Source organism: Botryllus schlosseri, chromosome 4 (assembly GCF_051294905.1).
Source record: "Botryllus schlosseri isolate E-star chromosome 4, Bs_hap1, whole genome shotgun sequence".
In the NCBI taxonomy this organism is placed as follows: domain Eukaryota; kingdom Metazoa; phylum Chordata; class Ascidiacea; order Stolidobranchia; family Styelidae; genus Botryllus; species Botryllus schlosseri.
Window position 1 is genome coordinate 7,293,647 of NC_137239.1, and position 25,477 is coordinate 7,319,123.

Sequence of the window (25,477 nt, forward strand, 5' to 3'; positions counted from 1 at the left end):
GCGATGCCAAGGTTTGAGAGTGTGCACGAGGATCTTAGCTGGAAGAAGTTGTGCAAACAACATGCAGCTTTGGTAATGTCAGTGGCAAGTTTCGGCTCGGCAGTAATGGTGCCCCGGAACACTCTCCACCGCGCTGCCATCACGCCAAATGCGTTTTCAATGACACGCCGTGCACGGGATAAACGGTAATTGAAAATAGATTTGTGCGATGGCAATTGTTTGCCGGGATAGGGTCTCATCAGATTCCTGCGTAATGGAAATGCCGCATCTCCAACCATGACGAAGGGAACACATACATCTGTCCCAGGTAGGCAGCCATCATCAGGCACATTTAGTTGACCATTGAAGAACTTACTTCCGAAGGTCGAATTCGCAAATACCCCACCATCACTATGTCTCCCTGAATCACCTATGTCTACCAGAGTGAAGCAAAGCTGTGAGTCGCATGCAGCAAGAAGCACAATACTAAAATTTCCCTTGTAGTTATAAAATTCTGATCCCGACTTGGCAGGCGCCTCAATGGTAATATGCTTTCCATCAATGGCACCAAGGCACATTGGAAAATCCCACTTCTCTTGGAATCCCTTTGATATTCTCTGCCACTCCTCTGGTGATGCTGGTGACTTTAAAACCTCAGGCATTAGTATGGTCCATATCGCCTCACATGTCTCCTCAATTATCACTCCAACTGTCGAATGTCCAACACGAAAACTCTTGGAAATTGACTTTCGAGAATCCCCAGTTGCTAAGTACCTAAAGCAAGATATACTAAGCCTGATGACGGCTTCTTGAAATATATTTCAAAATTTACCTCAGTGCAATTGCCAGTCTTATGTCAGCTGAAATAGCTTTCCTCCAATTGGTATCCTGCTTCGTTATTTCTGGCTTCAGTTTTTCCAGCAGCTCATAGAAGGTGTTAAAATCCATGCGAAAATATTCATGAAACATTTCCGGATCGTTGTGCATTTCTCTGACTAAGTTGTACTCCCCCATTTCGTCTCTGTTTCGAAAAATTGGGCGAACCCATCCCCTGTAATATAATACCATATGCTTGAACTGAACATGTATGGTACACGACTTTGCCGAATCCCCAAATCATACCTTTCAGACGAAACTAGCAGAGCCAATGCCGAGCAGATATTTTGCTGCACAAGCAACACTGCCAATAACGACTCAATGTCACCGTCCTCCAACTCCACGTCCATTTCCAATGCTCCTTCCGCGTCCATTTCCAGTCAGTTACAATGTTTTGATCGCAACCATATTTTGTTCGGCCCGCGAAAACGCGGTCCGATACACACCAATGAAGCGGAAAGCCGAAAGCCAGCCGAAAGCCTGCCGATAGCCGAAAACCGGTGCGCTTCGGCTATAGGTTAGGTTTTCGGCAATAGGCGTCCTGTCTGGCGAGCCCTTTCCGTTTCATGCTATGAAGCGACAACAAATCTGCCGTTGTCGCATCACTCGACCGTGACTCTCGTGCTGCCCATCTATCCGTAGGTTAGTTATCTATACACTAAGTGTTAGTGGCCAACACTGTATTGAGGAAAAGAATTGTGCACAACTAACTCGACACACCACCAGATGGAATACAAAGAAGGTACATCTCCTTTCATTTAGGGTTCTTAAAAATGGTGTTCCGAACTAGTTTGTGGGTTCCTACACGGGCAATGTTGAAATACATATTCCAGAAGCTACAAAACCAGATAATCCTTTGGCAATGATACCGTGAGTAAGACTGTGAACCTTGTCTAATCATTAGGTAACTGAATGTGGACCTCGGCTACTCCGACTAAAAGACAAGTTTAAAATGGTGGAAGTCTTTAGTCATCGCCAGTCAAAATGTGAGGGGTTACCATTCATCATGAAGGGACCCGCGATCAAAAACCATGGTCTACAGTACACCTTTGACATTTACATATAGATATACAACACTACATCGTCAACCTTACTAACGCATTGATCATTTCTATGGATGAACCCATGCCTACAAACACACCGGCGGACCTTGCACGCTGAATTGGATCCACACGAACTGCACGGGTCTATGAACATAATTGATCAACTCAAAACAAGTAGGATGACATAGCGAAGAATGATGATCATATATATGTGACTGGGTCACTTTATGTTCACCTCGACGACTGTGAATTAATGGAATGAAGTCCGACTTTTATTGTCAAACCATGATCGGCTATAATCTACTCCAGCGGTTCCCATGCAACCAGGGGTTAGCGATCGGCCTGTTCCGGGACGCATCGAGAAGAAAGAGGCTCATCAGATGCCGTCCACATAACATAAGTGTTGCGGAAGTCGAAGTATTTCTTAGCATTTAGGGTACTGTATTCAGTATGATCGTCGGTGTGGTATTCAAAACACCGTGATATGGAATGAACTGAAATGGTGACGCTGAAATTCTCGGCTCATTGACCTATGTGTGAATGTGGTCGATCTTCCATACGCGTACTCGTTTCATAGGGTCCTTGGATGGCGCATCAAAACCACAGGAAAGGGGCTAAAAAAGTAATGAGATCCCTTTATTAATCAATCGTTCGGGAAGTAGGATTTTCGATAGTAATCAGCAGATTTTCGAAGAGAGCCCAAATCTGCATAATGATAAGCAGGTCCCTGTCGTCAGCGACATAATTCCTGAATGTTTGTATTTTGTTAGTAAATAATTGCCCCCATGGACAAGGCTGTGAAATAAGTGTCAGCAGCATTTACGAATTGTTATTGCGTGTGTATACCGGTAAGGAGGGCTGTAATGGCGCAACAGACACTGCCAACTTATGTGCAATTTTTTCCGACATGCTATTACACTGGTTCTCAACCCTTCGACCTTATGGCACCCTCTGACATGGAATACGCTAGCACTTCGAGTAGTCCAAGCATAAGATACGATAATCTGTTGATCATTTTTATTCGTTCCTCACGTCTAATTTCTTTGAGCATCCATTCCCACAACCTAAAATCCCTCGATCCAATACTTCAAAAGGCTTTCTCAATTGAAATTTGGCTATACTTTGTCAATTAGTTTAGTAGTTTCTATTGGTACAAGTTTAGACGTCCCGGGATTGATAGTGACTCTGTTTTTTGTACTTCTAATAGGAATTAGAGATGACGTCATATTTGGGGTGATAGTGCCACATCGAGATTCATTTTATGTCGACGGCAACCTTTTTTACCTTCACTAAAATGCTCAGCAATCCAATCGACACCCGGGGGATGATACTGGAGAGTTCGTCATTTGGAAGAGATCTTTTAGGCCATTTTACCTCCCAAAGAGCCATAATCAACTGCTACGCCACAATCGAAAATTAGTGACGTCATGGTAGCACCAATTCGAACTCTCTACATGGGATTTGTCACCTCATTTTCTCTGTAAAAATGCGTACTAATCATAATGATTGCTGGTTATTTAAGCATGATCATATGCGGAGGTAGCCAAACATGGTCACCACAGCAGTAAATATGCCTACCCACTCTAAGCTGTGGTACATCAGTGACTTCGGTTCAGAGGAGGCAAGTGAGGCTGTACTACAGCTACTTAACAATGAAGAACGTGGATAGTTATGACATTGCTTGTTATTCTAATTTGCAATTGTGAATGTAACGTCCCTGGCAATTCATTTCGAGACGTATATCAGGAAGATAATGTGTATTTGAAAATTGTGTCGTCATGGGGCGTCTGCTAGTCTCTTTGATCAATCAACGTATCGTGCAAAACAAGATTTCGAGTCGGGTACATCGAATTCGCGAGTGATATTAGTCGCCGACTCGGTAGTAACTGGAATTTGAGGATTTTGAAATGAGGGCGTTCGAGCCCCTTAAACAGGAGACGACATTGTCTTTACTTCTCAGAGACATGTTTATCTGCCACCGTGAATAATTATACTGGCGGTGATGATAATTTATCAACAAGTTGTTTCAACATTGATCAATTCAGTACAGAAATAAATATTTGGCAAAGAGCCATATCATACACCCATAAGAGCCATATATGGCTCGCGAGCCATAGGTTCCCGACCACTGTTTTAGGCTCAATAATGAAAATTCGTCAGGGGCTGCACTCAATATTCGGACATAGATACCAAGCGTCCAATGAACTATCCTAAGACAAAGTGCAAATTGGATACAATGTGAGGAGAGTTGACCAAATTAAACCCTACAACCAACTAACGAATGCGACGGGACACAATAAATTACTGAAGGTAACTACTGTAACACGCTAAGTTTTCACAACGGTATCAGTCGCTATTGCTTGCGGGTAGTTGTGATATATACTTTCGGAAATACCTTGTTATCTGTAAATAAAACTACGTCAAAATTGTAAATATCCATTTGGTTCAAAATATATTTGCAGTTGTGATCTAACCTTGTATTGCTTCACCCATTCTTTTCAACTGAGCAAACGCAAGCTTCATTTGATCCAAATCTAAAATTGCATGTTGAGACTTTCTATGTTACCAAAACTTTGGAAGTAATGCGATTGCACCAGAAGTAACATACAGTAATATTTCGTAAATAAACGATAACACGGATCTACAATTTTCGAAAATAACTTTGCTCCGAAAATTTAATGATTGATTTGGGCTAATTTAAGGTTGCTGAATCCGATTCAGTGCTCATAAATTCTCCATATCGTCAAATTTTTCTCATTTTCATAAATTAATCAAATTTCTGCTTTCGTTAGTGACATCACGGTAAGCATACAACAGCTCAAATATTGTTATTTAAATCATACATCTTTATTGAAACCTGGGTTGTTGTCATACAGATTTTGTGGGTTTTCGATGAACCCGAATCCAGTAATTCTCTATCTTCGTTCAATCAGAAGCTCTTTCCGACCCATAGAATTACACTGGTCTGAAAATTTGTTGGTAACTAGGTTATAACCAATTATTTTAATACTCCCATTCCAACACTCTTGTTCTCCCCCGTCTCTCAAACCCCTAGTAGGAGTCGATATCACGAACATCTGTCAATCTTTAAACTGGTTGATGCGGTCCAGCGGGCGCAGGACTTTTAGCAAAGGCCTCTCGCGCCTGTCATTTACACGTTAGGATATACCTATATAAGATTTCGGCCAACATAACACTCCGCGAAGTGGGCAGACATGAAAGATCGGCGGCGATAAACCGTTGTTAAAAATCATCACCGCATGTTAGCCATAAAGCGTTGATACGCCTAGGCTCCAAGCAGTCGTGTTCCTGCAATCTGCCCTCCGCGGTATAAACAAGTTTTTATGTTCTTTAGGTAATTCATTTGTAATATTGCCGATAGTACCTGTTTTCAAGCCTCGGTATTGCCGTTTCAATTGTTTGTATTCCACTCTCGCCGAGTGGACAGGTAGGGACGTCTTTATGCAAGATAAGGCATGTTCGTTCGTGTTTAGTTGTAAATACTGAATACCCGGATCGCATCAGGCGAACTGGAAGCCGGGTCGTGCTTTACACAGAATTTCTTCCGGCTTAACGGCAGACATCATCGACAATTAGCATAAAGTCAAGATTGCGCGCGTCATCTTCATTTCATTTAAACGCAATCACCGAAGGACAGTTTCTACAATGCGAATAACCTCTGCAATAATTATGGAGCAACCAATAAATTGTTCGGTAAGGTAAATGTAGCTCCTGAAATGCATGATAATTTATACATTTAATAAAATTATAATGAATGAATGTGTGACAAGTTTCAGAACATAAAAGGCACATAAATTGATAACCGTCAACGTGAGCTCACATTCCGACTTGAAAATCACGTGGTCGTCAGCATACGAATGAACTGTACCAGCTGCTTGACGTGTGTGCACTGTGCAGCTGTGCATACATTGCAATATCCACAGAATCATCGACTTCCTTCCTTCAAAGATTTTATGGGCTTGGCGCTGTATATCTATCTGAACCTCCTCCCCATCTCTGTAGGCAGACCCTTTCACTTGATCAATCCTGCATGTTTCCACGACTTTTCGCCTTTATTAATCAACCACATCGAGATATAATTCTGTCACGAATTTACAGTTTTAAAGTATGTTCCTGCAATGGTCGCTGAAGTATATTTGACGATTTATAGGCGGTTAGCTAAATAATACGTTAGCTGTAACTCATCGCATCAATGTAGACTTCAGGAATAACAATCAAATGTACTTACACTCTCGCTGAGAAATGAACATAAAATATGCACTATACGCGTGCTTTCGAACAATATGGTTACATAAGATTATCCTAAAACGCTACCAATTTCCCGTGAGGCAATTTACAATAGTTCGGTAAACTCGAATGAACTGTTTGTTTCCCCTGGCGTTTGGCAGATGCATGCAATAGGTTTTCATCGTATCCATGTTAAAAGTTTACAACAGCAATAACGAAAACACCAACAACACCATTGCTGCTCAGACATATAAACTTTGTGCGACAGCGTAAAAGGTCTGCGTTCACTCGAATCTGAACCTTTAGTGGTTCGCACCGTCCATAGAATTGAGTAAAGTAGTGGTAGGCTCCATTGCTGCAACACCAATGGATTCTTCGGCGATTGGATCTTTCTATTACTATGGCACATGAATCATTTTATTCAAGTTGTAATCTGTTCCAATATTCGAATGTAACTGGAAAGCTGATTGATTTTGACTATGGTAACGAGGTGATCAATTGCCTATGAGAAGTATGTAGGACACCAAGATTAGTCTATACTGCTCCGATGCTGTGATATCACATCAATTTTTTTACATTCTGAAATATTCCACCTATAATTTTGGGACGTCAAATGTCCGCTAGCTGAAAAATTATAACGCGGCAATTTTACGATGTAATGATGCATTTTTACTCTCGAAAGGTGTATATAATTCACTATTTTGTCAAGCACAATTTTTACGTTCCAGACGTGAATTCACAATAGTAAAACACATTTCAGGATGTGTGTGTAATTCAAGTCATCAAGGTTCCGTCAAATAAGGCCTATGCTTGGAAATACATTGAACAGACATGGGGTGATTACTTCATGAATGTAATCGATTGCGATTACGATTACTTCTGAATGGCGCGATTACGATTACAGCAAAATCAGGAAGTAATCGATCACGATTACGATTACATTGAAAAGTAATCACGATTGCTCACGACTACATTTGTTTTGCATCTTAGAAGTTATGTTGGAAGACAATATATGGATTGCGCTGAAAAGGCCTAAAGAGATCACAAACTTCCTTCAAAATAGGTGCGTCATTTGCTTGTTACGTCATGATGTACCTATTGCACAATATTATATTTATATATTTTATTTTATATATTTTATATTTTTATCGCACCCAACGATTCACATTCTTGCCAAGTCCCTGACTGCCGCACCCCAAATTTCCCAACAGCGTGAGGAGCGAGCTCGACGGGGACTCAAAAGTATTTCGTAGACCAACATAAATTACAGAGTATTTTCGAAAGATTGAATTGACTTGAAAATTCTCACATAAGTCATGATAAGCTTGATTTTGAAATGCATACATCCTACCCTAAACTACAAATGCATACATAATTTATAGTAGGGCTGCATTTAAATAAAATGGTTGTTTAAAACGGTTCGTTTAAAACATGTTTTAAACCAGGGGTCGCCAACTCAAAGGGGGTCCCGCGCCACATTTTAAAATTCGTAGAGACTGCGGGCCGCATGACTTCCGAGAGAAAAATAGACAAACGCATTTCAACATCCACGTTTGATAACTCTACGTCAGTACAACGCTGTGCTTAACATGGGCGACGGGCATATAGCTACCGAAAAAGAAATATTTATTTGAAGGAATACAAATAAAACAAAAATATTATGATCATCAATTTCATTCTGCTTTGAACTATGAGCTGCTCACGGCACCTGACAACAACACTCTTCAGCAAATATAGTAGGGCTGGCAATCCTTCCGCTATTCACAACCGCATTTCCATTACTTATGTAGCCTATACGGCCGCATTTCAGCGCATAGTCCATATCCATTACCAGTGGTCTTCGGAATAATCTATTTACTCATAGCGGCTAACTATGCGTACCGAAATCGTAAGTAGACGTTATGAACAGGCACGTGGAACCGATTTACAGTCGCGAGAAGCGCTAAAAAAAATTCATTTTCAAGAGTAAATTTAGTCATTAATACTCGAATAGTTTCACATATTACTATCAAATATGTATCCTTTCTCAGCCAATGGGATCAGATTCACCCGTAGAGTTGATGCAGGGGGTTGTCTTCGAAAATGTAAGGAGTTATTATTGCTGTGCTGCATCTTTTCGTTGGCGTTTTGTTATTATTAGTCCAGTCCTCTTGAACGTAGGTGTACCCGGAACAATTTCCCTTCGTGATGAGGAGAACACGATTTCTAATTGATATTTCTTAATGAAGCGCTCCTTTTACTTTGCTTTTCGCATCTGTACAGATCATTAATGACAATACTATATTAAAAGCAAAACGCAACTCGCATTGAACCGCGCGTAGCGCGAAGAAAATACTCGAGAATAATTAAAAACAAATTAGGGAGTCAATTCGTAAATTCAATTTGTATATTGACGGCCGCTAACCCATCCTGATCGAATCAAGTGTCGATCGGCCGCATAATTTCTCTTCTACTGCCGCAGATTGGCCACCCCTGGACTAAAGATTCGATATTGCGGTTAGCTATAGACACAGTACTTGATGTAAAACGATCTCCTCGTAAAGCTTGGTCTGTTGAGGAGCCCGAAGTAGTTTCCTAAGTGTCTCGGTCTTGGCAGTGGCAACGCCGTTGCACATCAATGCTATATCCCTATTCATATTAGGGAATTCTCCCTCAATGGAATGATATTACCATCGCCGAAGTCGTGTCAGCTTGTGCGGAATAGTGATATTGGGCACCGGAGAGGACAACAACAATAATATGTTAAAACTGCAATCAATTCCAGCATTCCAAAATGCTTTACTAAGCGTTCTTCCGAAATCAGGTCGCGGGCCGCAAAATATGATCTCGCGGGCTGCGTGTTGGTGAATCCTGTTTTAGACAAGGACTTAAAAAAACTAAATTATGATTTTTCAAGTTGTAAAATTATGCCATAATTGTGTAAATACTTTCCTAAAAACATGTTGCATGAGCCTACGGACAATAACCACCCGATTTAGCCGACGTTCATCGATATGGGATGGTTTGAACCCTCAAAATAGTCGGTTCAATAGTTATAGTACAGATATTTCGTCAAAGGAGCTATATTTACCCTATATTTTCAATTGTCAATGTCAATCCACATTCGTGACGTCATGGCGCAAAAAAACCAAAAAAAACACCAAAAACATGTTTTTAACAAGGGCCTTGTTTTAAACTTGTTTGCTTTAAATTGATATTTGTTTTAAATGCAACCCTGATTTGTAGTTATAGGCATTTAGGTTCCACTCAATACCGTGTCACGACACACCAAAGACATATGTAGTTTCGACCGACTTCACGAAGGGTGCTACTAAAGAAAGACCTTGGCCGAAACTTTGGGTATGTGTCCATTGTCAATAGCCGCGCTGAGTGGACGTGACCAATAGTTCGGTCCTTCCAGTCCGAGCCCACAATGAAATGCCACCCGGGCACCCACAGAGCAGGGATATATAGAACTCCGGGATGGCTGACTTCATTTCAGCCTTTACCTAAGTAGGTCCAGAAAGTTACCTGCAATCTGCCTCAAAATATCCACTTTTATGCAAGCTAGCGATACAGCTGTTTCTAGAATAATGATCCTCAACCTTTTGCAGAATAGTTGGTGAGTAAGCTAGACATTCTTCAAGATCACAACCTTACTGCTATATGGCCAACCTAGTAAAGTATGACACTGCTGTGTAGCCAACCAAGTAAACTATGACAACTCTGAATTTCAGTAAATCAGGAATGTGTTCAATTTCTACACATATAATCTGCATCAGGCCATAAATAACAGAGTGAATAACGAATAATATCAGCGTCTTCTACCTATTTACAAGCCATTGTCGGAATCCTTGCAGCTGGGAGGGGGGGTTATAGGATTGATTAAATCAGCCGTTTCAATTCGCGTTAATCGACAATTACCATGGAGTATAGGGTTGCATTTAAAACAAACATGTTTAAAACCAGGACCTTGTACAAAACATACTTTTTTTAAGCCATGACGTCAAGAATATTCAATAGTGACGTCATATTGGATTGACATTGACAATTGAAAATATAGTGTAGATATAGCTCCTTTGACGAAATATCTGTGCTATTGCTGTTGAACCGACTATTTCGAGGGTTCCAGCCATCCCACATCGATATTAGTCGGCTATATCGGGTGGTAATCGTCCGTAGGCTCATACAACACGTATTTTGGAAAGTATTTACACAATTATGGCATAACTTTACAACATAAAAAGAATTTTTTTCAAAGGGCCTCTGTTTAAAACACTGTTTAAAGCATGTTTTAAACATGGTGTTTCAAACACCGCTTGTTATAAATGCACCCCTACCATGGAGCATTTACAATAACGAAAAGATAGCACGGCCTGTAAGGACTCGAAATTGTGATAGCAGCATTGTCATCTTCTATGTCACTCAATGAAAGTTGATCAAGAAATCAACACACCATTGATACTTCTCTTCAGGTTCAAATGCAGCCTCGGGGGGTAGAAGTTTGGTACATATCATTATCAATTTAAGAAGCATTCGGTAGACCCAGTTGTTGAATTCAGCTGATATTTTGTTCACCGAGAAATAGTTTCATGACCGCAGTGAAGAAATTACCACCATGGCTTAACGGTACATCACGAATGGGCCTCCTGAAGCCTTTCATGCCATTTATCAGTTAAGAAATATTCAGTATCATTGTCTTGCAGATTTTCCGATAGAGCGATAGATGATTCCATGTCAAAAAACATCTCGGTGAGGAGGCAGGAGATCCAAATATTCAGAATGTGGCCATCTTTGCCAAGATTTCAATGGGATGTGCCCAGTATAATATATCAGGATATCCACTGTTGACGTGATGCAAATGCTGGAACATTGCGTTTGTTTTTCTGGAATCTGCAACAAAAATGAACAAATGATGTATTTCGAGACACAAATTCACCTTAAGAATATATATAGAATATAGATGTATGCAGAGTTGGTCAGTAGTGAAGAACTTCTACTTCATTGCAGTACTCAAGTAGGTGTTGCCTATTTTCGAAGATACATCTTGTAATTTTGAAGCAGCCATCTCCAAACTTGAGTACCCTGCAGGCATTTCACTTTCTACAGCTACTTGAGGAAGTTTAAATACCAGTACGCCCGGGAATACGACTGTTACTTAAGTAGTAATGCAGACTACTTTAACCACATCAGGATTAATGTAAATAGCTCATTTAATAACGTATCACTAGAATCAGCCAAACTTACCTTGGGCCGACTGAGGAGAGCTCCATGCGTTATTGCGACGATTTGACGAAACCGTGCAAATTGATAGCAATCTTCAGAGTTTTCTCTTCCTTCGTCGTACAGGCCTATAGCCTATAGGCAATAAGTGTTTATATGGTAAAGACAGGCCGTATCTCAGGGTCGTATCGTGTCCTGACGATTGTGTTGGCTTATCCATTCAAGGGAGTGGGCATCTTCACGGCTTCAGTAAGAGCCAATGGTCAACAAATGTCATGGCCATATTCTGGGAGTCAGCTGTTGGCAGTTCACAACAGTGCACTTCTGTTGAAGTATAATTCCAGTACTGTAGCCTTAAGGTGCCGTTCATTAACAAACATATGCCTGCCTTGTTTTACCAGACACGTAACTGATGAATAGTATCTGTAACAAGAGATTGGATTCAACAGTTGTTATGGACACTTACAACTGCAACGACCTTGACGTGTTGTTTTTGTATTAGATTCAAATGGTTGGTTATCCTTAATTGAAATGCCTCTTGAATCTTGCACACCGGTAGTGTACTCAGTGGCTCCAATTCTTATACTAGGAATAATCCAGCAATGATCTGGAATACTGGTAAGCCTGCAATACCAGCACAACCTGCATATTCACATATTAGCACAAGATCTTAACAGACGAAGTCCCTCCTAACGGTCGCCTTCATAGTTGACACGGCACAGTGTAAATGTACACTTGTACTATTACAATGTACAACCTTGGATGGTGACATTATAGTGACATACATTCGCATAACATACCGGTAAATGAAGAACATACCGCAAGGCGTAATCGAAATCCTAATGCTGATATCAATGTCAACGTTGGAAATTATTGTACATTTTGTTATCTTCTCACGATTATTAACGCAGCAAAACATGTTACATAAGATACTACAGAAGCAGAGATATTCCGAAGGCGAGTATACCGGTAAATTGCTGCTGAAGGAATAAGGCCAATACCGCAAAGTTTCAGACTACCTGAACATCTCATAACCTGGTTAACCTCTAGCTTTATAAAAAAAAACACATAAACATGGATATTATATGCCTCTACCGCTCTCAAAGACTCCAAATTACAGATAGATGAAGCGGCTGACCAGAACGTGCATCAAAACTGAATGCGCGAATCGGGACCTACTTAGGTAATACGGCGATGACGCAATTGACGCAGTCAGCCATCCCGGAGTTCTATATATCCCTGCCACAGAGCATTAAAGACATGACAATTTGTGTGTGCGTCTCAGGAAAGTTTATCTTTTAGTCTGCTATACGTTTGGGATACAACAATATCTTTTGATTATATAACAGACCGGACGTCACGAATTAACAACATACACTAAAGTAAATATAACAGGATACCAGACGTTATAATTATATATTACGTGCCCCCAACTCTACAGGTAAATCTGAACATCAGGGGCCGACAGGGGAATAAAAATTAATATTAATTATAATAAAATGCGATTAACAATATTATTGACGAAATTAATTCAGTATTCAGCTTGAAAATATCACCCTATGGGGGCCAAAAACCAACGTTCGGACTGGGGGACGAATTGCTGTTTTGGTCCTGATTCTAGCTACAACCCACGCCAACATGATATATGTTAAGCCCATGGCTCTGGCGGCAGGTCCCAATGTTGAGTAAAGAATTGTGAAATTACGATTGGCGCCCGATTTAAGTGTGGTCATATGAGAATAATATGAAGAGAATATAAAATTCTGCCTTTCACTTAATACAGATAATGTACTGCAAGCTGCCGTTACGAGAAACGGCAAAAACGGCTCGGTTATGATAGGCTATATATCAGCAGCTGTTGATTTTCAATACTTCGTTGTGGAAACCTTTTGACGAGTGCAAAATTTCAAATCTTTGTCCGCTGTACGTACGTACTACATAGGCCTACTGCTCGCCAAGCAGCAACGGTCAAACTGCGTTTAACTAAGCATAAGCATAACCAAACATCATTACACAAGTTACTATTTCAAACTAGGCAGAGTGGTGATTAATTATCCTGCTGCGAGGTACTGGCGTTTGGAACGTTTTGATGACCTGATATACAGCACTGCGTGTGTTCTTACAATAAGACTAATGTACGTACGTCGAGTATCTATTTGCTGTGGATACTTCTTACGCAATGACTAGCAAAGCTGAGGCTACTTTTGACGTAATAATAAGCAATGGCATTTCAAAATCAGACGTTTGTGCTATCACGAGCCTGATATTATATCACTTCCTTGTTCACGAATGTTCAGTAATCAGAAATTTCAGAAAGAAATCGATCAGATATGGGAAGTAGTCGATTACGCTTACGATTAGTTCGGAATTTCTTCGAATGTAATCGATCGCGATTACGATTACTTGAAAATGCTGTAATCGTCGTAATCGATTACGATTACTAATCGCGATTACCCAATGTCTGACATTGAATACCCCTGTTATTGGTGCATCGGTAGCGAAGCCATGAAAAACTAGGGAATTGGCCCTCGATCACATTTGAGTTTGAGACCTCTAAACTACGTAAACAAAACATATATTTACAATCGTCAACAGAAATAGGAGGTAGATGACTAATCAGAGAAAAACATTCGACTTTTAAAACAGGAAATACCTGCTGGCTGCTGCCGAATGAAGGCGGGGAGAAATGTCAGCTAGCTTCAAGTGGATGGCCAACCTCGGGGGTTCCAGGACCACGAGCAAGAATATAATTTATATTTTCGCAATCAGTACCGCGGTAGCTTTCGATTGATACCAATTTTGTCAATTTTCACGCTCGGCAAGCCGGTCAAAAATTACCGTAAAACTGCCTTTGGCCAAATGGAAAGTGTGACGTAGACCAATCGCAGTGAGCCGAAAGATTTGGTAGTGTCCACACCATTGTAGTACACTTAGATTACACTGTTAACACACGGCAATGTAGGCTACTCCCCTTGTAGTTTTCCTGAAGGGAAAAATTATCCCCTTCGTAATTTTTATTTCGCTTCAGACACCAACCTCCAGTTGTACTCAGTTGAAATGATGCTTCGACTGATATGATACCTTGTTCACCGGGTTTGTATTCCTCGGGGGACATTTTTTTCTAGTTTGAAAAAGCTTGGTTGCCAGCGCTGGGATTCCGTATATACAGTTACGGATTCAAGGAAGTAAACGTTCACCAAGTCAAGTTCCTATGTTATCGGATAATGTAAAGTTTCTCGAAAGATCAACACATAATTGTGATTTTCAAGGCAGGATTTCTAGTAGTATACTCCAGAGATAATCAAAGTAGTCATGGTCGGTAGCGATTTACAAGCAAGTGAAAATGATGTATTCCGTGCACATTCTGTGGTCTAGAATCACTCGAATATGTATTGTGCAAATGGACGGATTATACTTCAAATATTCCGGAAAGTAGAAGTATCTCGTTATCAACGACCTCTGGTTTACAAGATAATTCTTTGCTCTTGATAGCATATTGGCCCAACTCCGCCCCAGTAAACACAGTACAGACCAAAGATGTAGAAAAGCTGAGTCGATATAGTAGATATTGGATCTCGGCAGGTAGTAGAAAGGGGGATTTTGTGTCGACTCAACTCAATGTCTTTTCCATGTATTTCAATAATGTAAATATTATGCAGATGCTACAGCCTTTAAACATGGTGAGTAGAATGTAGATCCTACATTAGAAGAAGATCCTGACATAATAACCTGTTTTCTACCACTGGGCATAACCTGATCACGGCTGCGTAAACACACACACACCACATTTTCTACTACATATTAATCACATTTGCGGTAATTTAATTCAAAACGAATTGGCAAGTAAATAATGCCGGTGTAAAAAAATGAAACGAACGAAATTACTTGTAGTACCAAGTAGCAATGAATGAAACTATGAGAACAGTCAGTAATCGGAAGGTTTCATCGTCTGATGATGATAATCCCTCTGGCGTCTTCTTTTCAACACCCTGTAGAAATAAAATGAAAATGACGGTTATTAGCTAAGACATTCGTACTGCGAAAATGGCAGAGGTAGTGAAGAGCGAATGACTCCTACATTTTTTTCGCCCATACTTACTAAAATGGATTTGATTCTGGACTATTTCCACTCAAGTTTTCAAGTTTTTTTTAATTATATTTTTTATTATCATATGACTAGAGAACTGACTTCAATCGCCACTTCTACTTGATTATCAAGATCAACGATGACTACTTCAGCAATCTTTGAAAACAGCCACTAACACAAAAAGAATTCTTGACTAAAATTTCTTCACATTCTGTCCAAAATGATCAATTCAACAATCCAAATGAATCAGTTATTTGGCAGCTAGTTGGAGAGATATATACTCAAGTCTAGAAAGTGGAATGATACTCTGCCTGGAAAGCTGAAGACCAAACAATATTGTGTACAGAGAACAAAACATTTGAGTGGCTGGCTGGCTGCACTGGTATAGACATTAACAAATTATTAGAATTGACAGCAAGATAACCAGCAAGACATTAAAATGAGAATTAGTGCAGTTTCTAAGCCTGTAGTGATACACAGCCAGGAAAGTAATTGACCTAGCAGAGAGCAAAACGTAAATAAAGCGAGCGAAACCTCCGACAAATGATACGATAAAACATTAGAATCGACAGTCTTACTAGAAGCAGAATAACAATCATGAGGGGTTAGAGAACAGAAGCCCGGGAAGTGACCATCAGAAATTACTGCATACTGGCCGAACAAATCCATGACCACTAACAAATGGTCTTTCAATAGTCAATATTGATACCAAATGACACCACCCCTATTTCACAGCAACATTTAGCAAATACAGCGCTGGAGTCAACCTTATATAAGCGCTAACCAAACGCCCATTAGTTTTCCCACCTACTACTTCGCGGATGGAAATACGTTAAAGCGAACGGACGCGACTTGTCACACTCTTGCTATTTCTGCTCCTTTTTTCTCTTCGTTCCTCTTCTCTGTCGCTTCCGCTTGAGGAGAGAAACAGTCGGCCGCGTTTACGGATCGTGAATTCCCGGCTTAAGGGTGATTCTTCCTCCAATGGTCAGCACCTTGAAAATTGAGAACAATGTTGTTGCAAAATGCATGACAATTTGAAAGTTACATCATTCTAATTATTCCAGTTATGGCCGTGAATCGTTACAAGTGCGGTAACCATAAGAATTATTACTATACTTCAACTACAAATACAATATATTGTATAAAATGATTACCAATTCTTTTACGTTGATCGAGTCCCAAATAGATGAAATATGTCAAAGAATTTGCTAAATTTTTGTATAATTTGACAGATTCCGAAATCTTCTCAAAGTGCACCTTTCAAAAATTTGATATCAAGACTCCCAACATTTTACAATTCGAAGTTGGATGGCTTTACCAATACAAGCAAACAGTTTGTATCGCAATTGACAATTATGTAGAGAACGCTGCGAGACATATGAGTAGGCCTACCCTAAAACGTTTCTCTGACATGGACATTAGGGCTCTTAAAACATGACTTTTTTTCTCAAATCGTTCTGGCTACTTGATAAAATTGTTAGGTTACCTAATTTAAGCCTAAACACAAAATTTGGTTCAATTCCAGCCAGTAACCGCTTTGCTACAGGAGAAGAAAGTTTCTATTTATTATATAAAAATAAATAGGTAATAAAAATTTGAAAATTTTCTGTTCACCCCATGAAAGTATTAGGCTGTCTATTAGGGCGGTTCAAAAATAACATTTTTTCCTTAATCTTGCGGGCTACATGATTAAATCGTCAGGTTACCTTAAAAAACGACGCACACCAAATTTGAATTCATTCCAACCAATATTCGCGGTTTACGTAGAGTTTGAAAATTTTGAATTTGCCCAGAAACGCAAAAAAAAATTTTTTTCAAATTTTTCTGCTAACCCCATGAAATTGTTGGGCTGTCTTCAAAGACTATGCAAAACAAATTTTACTCAATTCCAAGCCGTAAAAGCGGAGTTATTCCAGTTTTTCGATGAAAATTCTTGGATTATCCACCAATCAAGGATAATCCCAGAATTATCAAAGAAAAACTGATATAACTCCACTTCTACTGCTTAGAATTGAGTCAAATTTGTTTTGCATAGTCTTTGAAGACAGCCCAACAGTTTCATGGGGTTAGCAGAAAAATTTGAAAAAAAATTTTTTTGCGTTTCTGGGCAAATTCAAAATTTTCAAACTCTACGTAAACCGCGAATGTTGGTTGGAATGAATTCAAATTTGGTGTGCGTCGTTTTTTAAGGTAACCTGACGATTTAATCATGTAGCCCGCAAGATTAAGAAAAAAATGTTATTTTTGAACCGCCCTGTCTATAGAAACGATGCTCACCAAATTTGGTTCAATTCCAACCAGTGGAAGCGGAGATATTGCCGTCGAAAAATTTGGATTTGAATAAAATAGTATTTACGGTGACCGATTCTTTGTTTACTTATTAAAGTTGTACTCACCGTAAGTACTATTTTATTAAAATCCAAATTCTTCGACAGCAATAACTCCGCTTCCACTGGTTGGAATTGAACCAAATTTGGTGAGCATCGTTTCTATAGACAGCCTAACACTTTCATGGGGTTAACAGAAAATCTTCAAATTTTTTATTATTAATTTTTATATAATAAATAGGAACTTTCTTCTCTTGTAGCAAAGCGGATACTGGCTGGAATTGAACCAAATTTTGTTTGTAGGCTTAAATTAGGTAACCAAACAATTTTATCAAGTAGCCAGTACGATTTGAGAAAAAAAGTCATTTTTGAAGAGCCCTACTGTTCATGACCGTCCACGTTTAGAGTTGCATCTCAAAGATGCTAAAACAAGCCTAAATATAATCCAAGCAATACGATCGTCCACTTTGACTGACTGAATTTCTAAAAATAATAAACGTAACACCTTGATAGCTTCCACATCTTACGTTTATATATACCGTCTGCTATCGGCACCAGGGCATGGTATGGTATGGTATGGAACGCGAATTTTACATACTCCATACTTGCCTTACTCTCTCCATACCATACTTGCAATTTTCCATACCATACCAACATTGTTCCATACCATACTTTCCATACATTCCATACTTTCAAATACTTCAATATCATAAGTATAGTACCTTTTATAGCACCAATATTATTGATATTTCAGATGTCATTATTGCTTAAACTAGCGAATCTAATGCGAATCTAAGTACTGGTAATAGTTTTACAGAGTCTGTTTTGGTGAGGTTTAGTTCACGGTGGTGACGTGCCGTGTACCTCTACTCTACAGCTTCCGCGAGCAAAATGAGATTGTGAGTAGATTGTTATCTAGTACTGTCCATAAAAGGGACTGGCAACCTACGACCGGCGGGCCGGATGCGGCCCGAAACAAGATTTCTTCCGGCCCGCGGACAGTTTCCCGTCTTACATAATCACTTGCCTAAACGTCAAATTTTAGTGACTGTATGTTATTATATAGGTGTGCGCACTGTGCTGCGTGCGATAGTGGAGGTTAGGCGTAAGTTCGTCGAAGCGAGAAGACTTGCATTATCGGCATTTACGATGTGCTGAACCATAATGAATTTATTCTTGGTAAATTTTTGGTACCGGGCTTATCAAACGCTTTGAAATCTTAATTAAGGATTGCACCGTGAGTTATTTGATCAGAAAGAAGCAGACACGGCGGTGCCTGTATGACAATGCTATTCTCAAATCAACCTTGTAGTCATTATCGGCGAGAAATGGCTTTGAAGTGACATTGCTGTCGATAAAATACATTGATTAAATACGATTTATTCCTTGTATACATGGGCGAATAATTTATCCATTCAGCATTCCGACCCGCCAAGTACCTAATTTTCCTATTTCCTGCCCGCCGACTGGAGAAGTTGCCAGCCCCTGCTCCATGCATATCATCTCATTTCCGGTACATTGGCATGAGGCACATACAAGTTTGAAGTAAACTCGCAAAATAATTTATAGTATAGGCGCACCCATAAAATATCCCAGCTGCAGGCAATCTGCAGCGATCTGCATGATTGTTAGTACAGTATTTGGTCGGGGTTAGCGTGGCGAGAATTCCAAACTTACATCTACCCCACTCCCTGATCTATAATCCTAATGCGAGATCGAGCATTTAGTTCGTAGCGTCATGATTGCTTGTAAGCTGTCGTCACTCAAGGAATGAGGTAGTTGGAGTAGCCTACATTACCAATTATTGCGTCACATGACAGACTCTACTCGGAGACGTCGTGTCTCTCTCAACTCGAGAGATATCGGATCAACTATACTGCTGTCATTATTACATCACAAAATCATGTCATTCCAAGTGCTCCTAAAACCGTTGCACAAGCGTGTATGTATTTGTTCCTTTCCTACACAGCTTTCAATAGTTCACGTTCACACATAACAAAAGCGATCGACGATCGTATTCCGTGAACAACGAACAACGTACGCTTCATGAAGCTTGCACAGATCACGATAAAATGTATAAAGCACCAATGTATGGAAGTATGGAAATGTCGTTCCATACCATAGATTAAAATCTTTCATTCCATACCATACTTGCATTGTTCCATATTCCATACCAAAATATCGATCCATACCATACCATACTTCCATACCATACCATACCATACCATGCCCTGATCGGCACAACAAAGTAGGCCTATTTAAAAATAACAAAACAGATTCAACATACCACATCTCTTGCAAAGGCTTTTGCTTTCATTCAATTTGTCATCAAACTTCTTTAAATCCTCCTTTGTGGTGAGTGGCATTGGAATTCTTCTAGGATCAATTCCGATATCGTTTTATCATATACAATCTATGGCGGAATAAAAGTTTCGGATAAGTTCTAAAACAAACACAGTTTTCCACACGAAAGTCAATTGCCACACGAAATGCCAAATGCTACGGTCTCATTTTACAAGGTATGGCGAGGAAACGTAGTGGTACGTTCCATTATAGCTAAACACCAATGAATTGCGGGTTCGAGCGTGACACGTCGACTCCATAATTCCTACCGAAGTGTTGGCCATTTATCTAGGCTCCTCCTCGCCATCTGATCCGCATAGCCATGTCTTAAAAAGCCTAGGAGTGGGCCGTGCTATAAGTGGGCAGATGGTTGCCGATGAACTCGGCACTTGGTGAATTCGGCCCTCGGGAAATTTTGAAATGAAGTGTATTTACAGCTATTAATATGAATTATCAAACTAATAATAGTATTATCAAGTGATTCGTCAATCTTGTAAGGAGGTCAGGGCATCCGTAGATCACGCAGTCACGGCGTGATTAGATCACGGATTGCGTAGCCACGGGAAATAACGCAGCGCTCATATACCGACCACGCGCGGTCTGCTTGGAATCGATGGCGTGAGTCACGGGCCTGTGTCGTGTAAGTTTTGAGAAGATGGATCTTGGCGTTGTATGTGAGATCAAAACTGTGGAAGATCAAGCGGCGCTTCTTCGTTTCTCGATCACGACAAGCCAGTGTTCCTCATCAACAAATGTTTCGCATGATCACGTCAAAATAAATTATTTTTTGCCTTTGGAGAGACGATTCCACTCTGGGATTAGGGTGTCTCGATAACAGGGTTGAAGGATCCCAAGATTACGAGATCTACCGCGAGCCACGACACGTTTAAATTTCCTTTTTGATACTGTTCATTCATATTAAATGCATTTCTAATGCGAAGGTGTTCTAGTGCCAATTCCTCCAAGGGCCGAGTTCACCAAGTGAAGAGCGTCGCGGTATTTCCCGCGAATACGCAATCTGTGATCTAATCACGCCGTGACTGTGTGATCTACGCATGCCCTGACCCCCGTACATCATTGACAACCACTCAAACTGCCAAGTTCACCGGCAAACATTCCAGTAACCAATCATGGTGACCGGTACCGCTACGAGATCTACCACGGCCGAATTCACCAAGTGCCGAGTTTGTGCGGCCTAATTCACTAAGTGCCGAGTTCACTGGTAATCGGGCAGATACGGAATAATAATAATAAGAACCGGCCTGGTGTAAAATGACCAGTGTAGTCGAACCACCACCATGAACACCACAAAGAAACAAATAAACATCTAACATGGAAAAGAAATTACCTTTGCAGCCTTTGACAAACACAGTCACCACGAATCAGTGTTCTACAGGAATGTATCTATATGACTTATATACCTAGAAAATTCAAGCATAAATATTATGATATACCGTAGGTATAGGTACCGGTATTCAGATGTTTGAAGCGACTTGGACAACTAGATAATGATAGTGGTCTAATTTCACTAAATTAGAGCGAAATGCCAGCAATATAATTGCAATCTAATTCGGAAAAAACGGTTTAGCTCTAATTCTAACCTGGAAAAGCTGAAACTTTTCTATAGTTGTCTACACCTGTTTTGCAGAAAGTCAAACAGCTCTAGGCGTCATATGCTACAGGCAATTCGAAATACCCCATAAGCTATATGCTACTGCATATATACCTTTAACCCGCTACCTCAGTCAGTCACAATTCCTATATATTTACGGCATGTACCATACAGAAAGAGCGAACTATGCCTGGCTGCGACCTGTTGCGCGTCAAATCTTTGTATGGCGCGATGACGTAAAATTTGAATCGCCGAAATATTCTAGAAGTCACGCATCGATAATCATATTCCTAAACGTACAACATCTCACTTATTTAGTTATTCTCTGAATAAAAGTATTAGCCATACTCGTTGAACATGCGAGATTACCGAAAGAGCGAATATATATATAATGAAGATCATATATATCAGAAGAAAACAAAACTGTTCGACCTTAGAGCAACAACACGAATATACAACACCGGTGGCATCCTCACGCAATAAAACGAAGGGAGAACATTGTTTTCTTATAGATAGAACGAAGCTACCGCATGAGATCGAACAAAACCGGATAGAATTCATCGTGATTGAATGTACCGACAAAGTCATCCTTTCTACGTATTTTAGTCGTACCCGCGAGAGATAGAAAATTTGCATTATTAGGTTAACTACCGGATATAACGAAGCCTAATGCATGAGATGGAACAACACCGAGTATGAATTTATTCTGATTGAATATAACCACAAGACCATCCTACTACGTATTTTAGACATTCCCTCGACACTTAGAAAATCAGAACCTAATCGAGATGATCCCGGATGATCCTTTTACGGTTTTGTGTTTGCTGGGGCAAGACAAGTTGTACCCCAAAGGGGTTCAATGACCCCTGGTTACTAACCCATGCTCTAGAAATTTATGATCCTGTCCTGATCCGGATTCGGAAGTCGAGCAAAAGTGTGAATCCGGATCCGATCCTTTTGGAGGAAAACCTGCCGGATTCCTGTCCGGTTACAATCGAAAACCGTCATCCTGTACATGTCATTTATTACATGTCATTTATTCATATCGCATAATCTTCTTTCATGAATTTTTGCGGAATAAAATATTACAAACAAAAAATACCGAAGTACAACTGAATTCAGATGCTTGGATGTTTCTGTGTTATCTCATTGTCCTTCTTTACACCTTATTAAATTCCTCACGATGTATGCTTTGGGCGACCATCGCATCACTTGAAGAAACTGGAGTATTGCTGACAGCGGATATAACTGTTTCTATCAATCAACGTAATTTACCGATTCGATTGTTTTAATAAACGTATTTCGCGGATCGACAATCCACATTGTTATATGGTAGGCATATGCTTGAAATTCTACTATGAGGCAAAGCTACTGTAACGGAATCGCGCTTGCGACCGATATAGAGTTAGACGTGTTCGCTACATAGAATGTTTGGCCGAATAATAGCCTAGCAAATCCGTTCGATACCACGTTCAACGGTTACACAATGAGGACATTATTTTCGTATGTATCTAAATAACAAAGCGTTCAGCGTAAAACCACTTGACGGTAATTGGTTTCATAAGCTATGACGTACTGAATATAGCGCAGTGGTATAATCCGTGGCTGCAACACCAATAGGTGCGGGTTAGAGTCCGACCGACTTCGACTTCCGAATTCCGATACCTAAGTGTTGGGGGTTTACCTAGGCTCCTCCTCGCCACCTCATCCACGTCAGCGGTGTCTTACAAAAAGCCTAGAGATGGGCCGTGCTATAAGTCGGAGGTTGCGGAAATTAGAATAATATCGGCCTGGTGTAAATGACCATAGTTGTCGACAAACACCATGAATACCCCCAAAACGTACAAATGTCTCTTCCATCAGGACAATCATTCGCAGATGACATTATAGAAACCGCGAATAAATCAATAAGCTATGAACCATACCAAGTACAACGTATGGGCCACACGCAAGCGCTATTTTCGTAACTACAATATCATAAAGGATATCTCTTTCCAGGCGATGCGATGAAATTACAAAACAAAACCCAGACCCGCGATCGCAACAATAGATTTTTCAATGTAGTTTATGCGTGCCATAACGGAGTCGTATCAAGGGTAGTCTACAGGTCGAATTTAGTGCTGCGGGGTTTTCTTACAGACTGGAAATTAACGAATGTACGACTTATCCTTTATAGATACAGTTTAAATTGTCTAGTAGTGGTACTTGAACTGGGTTGAACGATCAGGTACTGTATTTTTCACGCCGCTATTTAAATGTGCATATAGCTTTATTTAAATCAATGTGTCTTCTCTTGTAAGTGTGCCGCGATGGTTTTACAGTGTACTGCAAGCTGAAAGGTATGGAAATCAGCACTGTTCCAAATTTAGTACGACATCGCTTATGCAGATTGCATGACAAGAAAGGCCCTATATAAACTCCAAACACGACTGTTCGCTCCAATGGCAACCTCAGTTCGACGGGAACTCGCAGTCCATTAGTAAATAGACTGGGTTATTATTGACAAATAGATGAGATTCCCTTAGAAATATCTATTGCGGCCAGTTGCACATCATCCTGAGAATAACACGACAGTGGACAGGGAGCTGGTGTATTGGTGATAGCCACTGCCAGCTAGTCTGACAATATGGCTGACAAATTGGAATTCTATTATCGTTTTGTTATAACCGTATAGCAACGGATCTGACATCCATTCAAGCGCAGCGGTGAAATATCCCATACAGTCAAACAAGATTGATTAAGAGAATAGGTGGCTTCAAATTTCCGTTATAAGATATCCACGAGACAGCTGCAGTATTGAATTCGTGTTTTCTTGGCTACTTTGGAACTATTACCCAGGCCTACATTCTTTATTATGGCTCTTGATCTGCCGACTTAGAACATGGCCCACTATTGTTCCACGAATTTTTAAGTCATCTCCGACCTTAAGAATGTCTTGACTTTTTAAGTCACGGACCCTCTCAGGTCCTGTTGGCGTTAGTGTGTACACCAAAAATGTCAAAAGTCAACCACAAAAAGATCGTCACATTATGTGACTTAAGTAGATTTAGGTCATATGATTTCTAAAATCTTGCGGACAACTAATAAAAAGGGTCTCCACTTCACGCGGTTCAATCTCGATTTAGGCATTTTCATCTAGTTACTCTAGTATAGGCTAACGCTAAGTAATAACTAGACGAATTGCCGTACCGATTAATATTAATACCGGTTTATGCGCGGAATAACAGGTGTCAGCAAGTCGTTATTCAAATTTAAACATCTCCGCAGATTATGTGTTATAAAGTTCAAGTGAGGACAGCTCTGTCTCGTCGGGATGTTTGAGGGACCTATATGATTGCATGTTTGAATTTATCAGGAGATGGAACATCTCTTATCATAAAAATAATTTTATTGAATTTTTCTTTATTTAGCGCACTTTTTTCTGGTTCAATTTAGGAAACTGGTCGATTGGTGTATAATTATGATGCAATTTGTTATTGACCACACTTTTGTAAAGAGTACAAGTAAGGGTATTCACAGCTCCTAAATCCAATATATCTATGAGATCACGGGTTCTCAAACCGTGAGCCATGGCCCACTGATGGGCAACAGGAGCATTTTGTGAAGGGGCACCGATCTATTTGTAAAATTTCAGATGTAGGTGAAGTTATGATATATTTGTTATGTTATCTGCTCAAAACAGATATTCATATTACGATTTTTTTGACACCCGGTTAGATCTATGATGACAGCCTACATACGGCTTATAGCAACGAAA

At 40.1% G+C, this 25,477-nt stretch overlaps 2 protein-coding genes and 1 long non-coding RNA gene across 3 annotated transcripts in view; 2 read left to right on the forward strand and 1 right to left on the reverse strand.

Annotated features, from left to right (window-relative positions):
• The window catches only part of LOC145437984 (uncharacterized), a gene marked incomplete at its 5' end in the record, with an annotated part of 459,138 nt that overhangs the window by 334,262 nt on the left and 99,399 nt on the right, over nt 1-25,477 (forward strand). The window lies entirely within an intron of this gene.
• Nucleotides 1-25,477, forward strand: part of LOC145438129 (uncharacterized) — a 227,461-nt gene that overhangs the window by 146,874 nt on the left and 55,110 nt on the right. The gene's annotated exons all lie outside the window — the stretch shown is intronic.
• The window catches only part of LOC145438096 (uncharacterized), a 367,020-nt gene that overhangs the window by 91,009 nt on the left and 250,534 nt on the right, over nt 1-25,477 (reverse strand). The window lies entirely within an intron of this gene.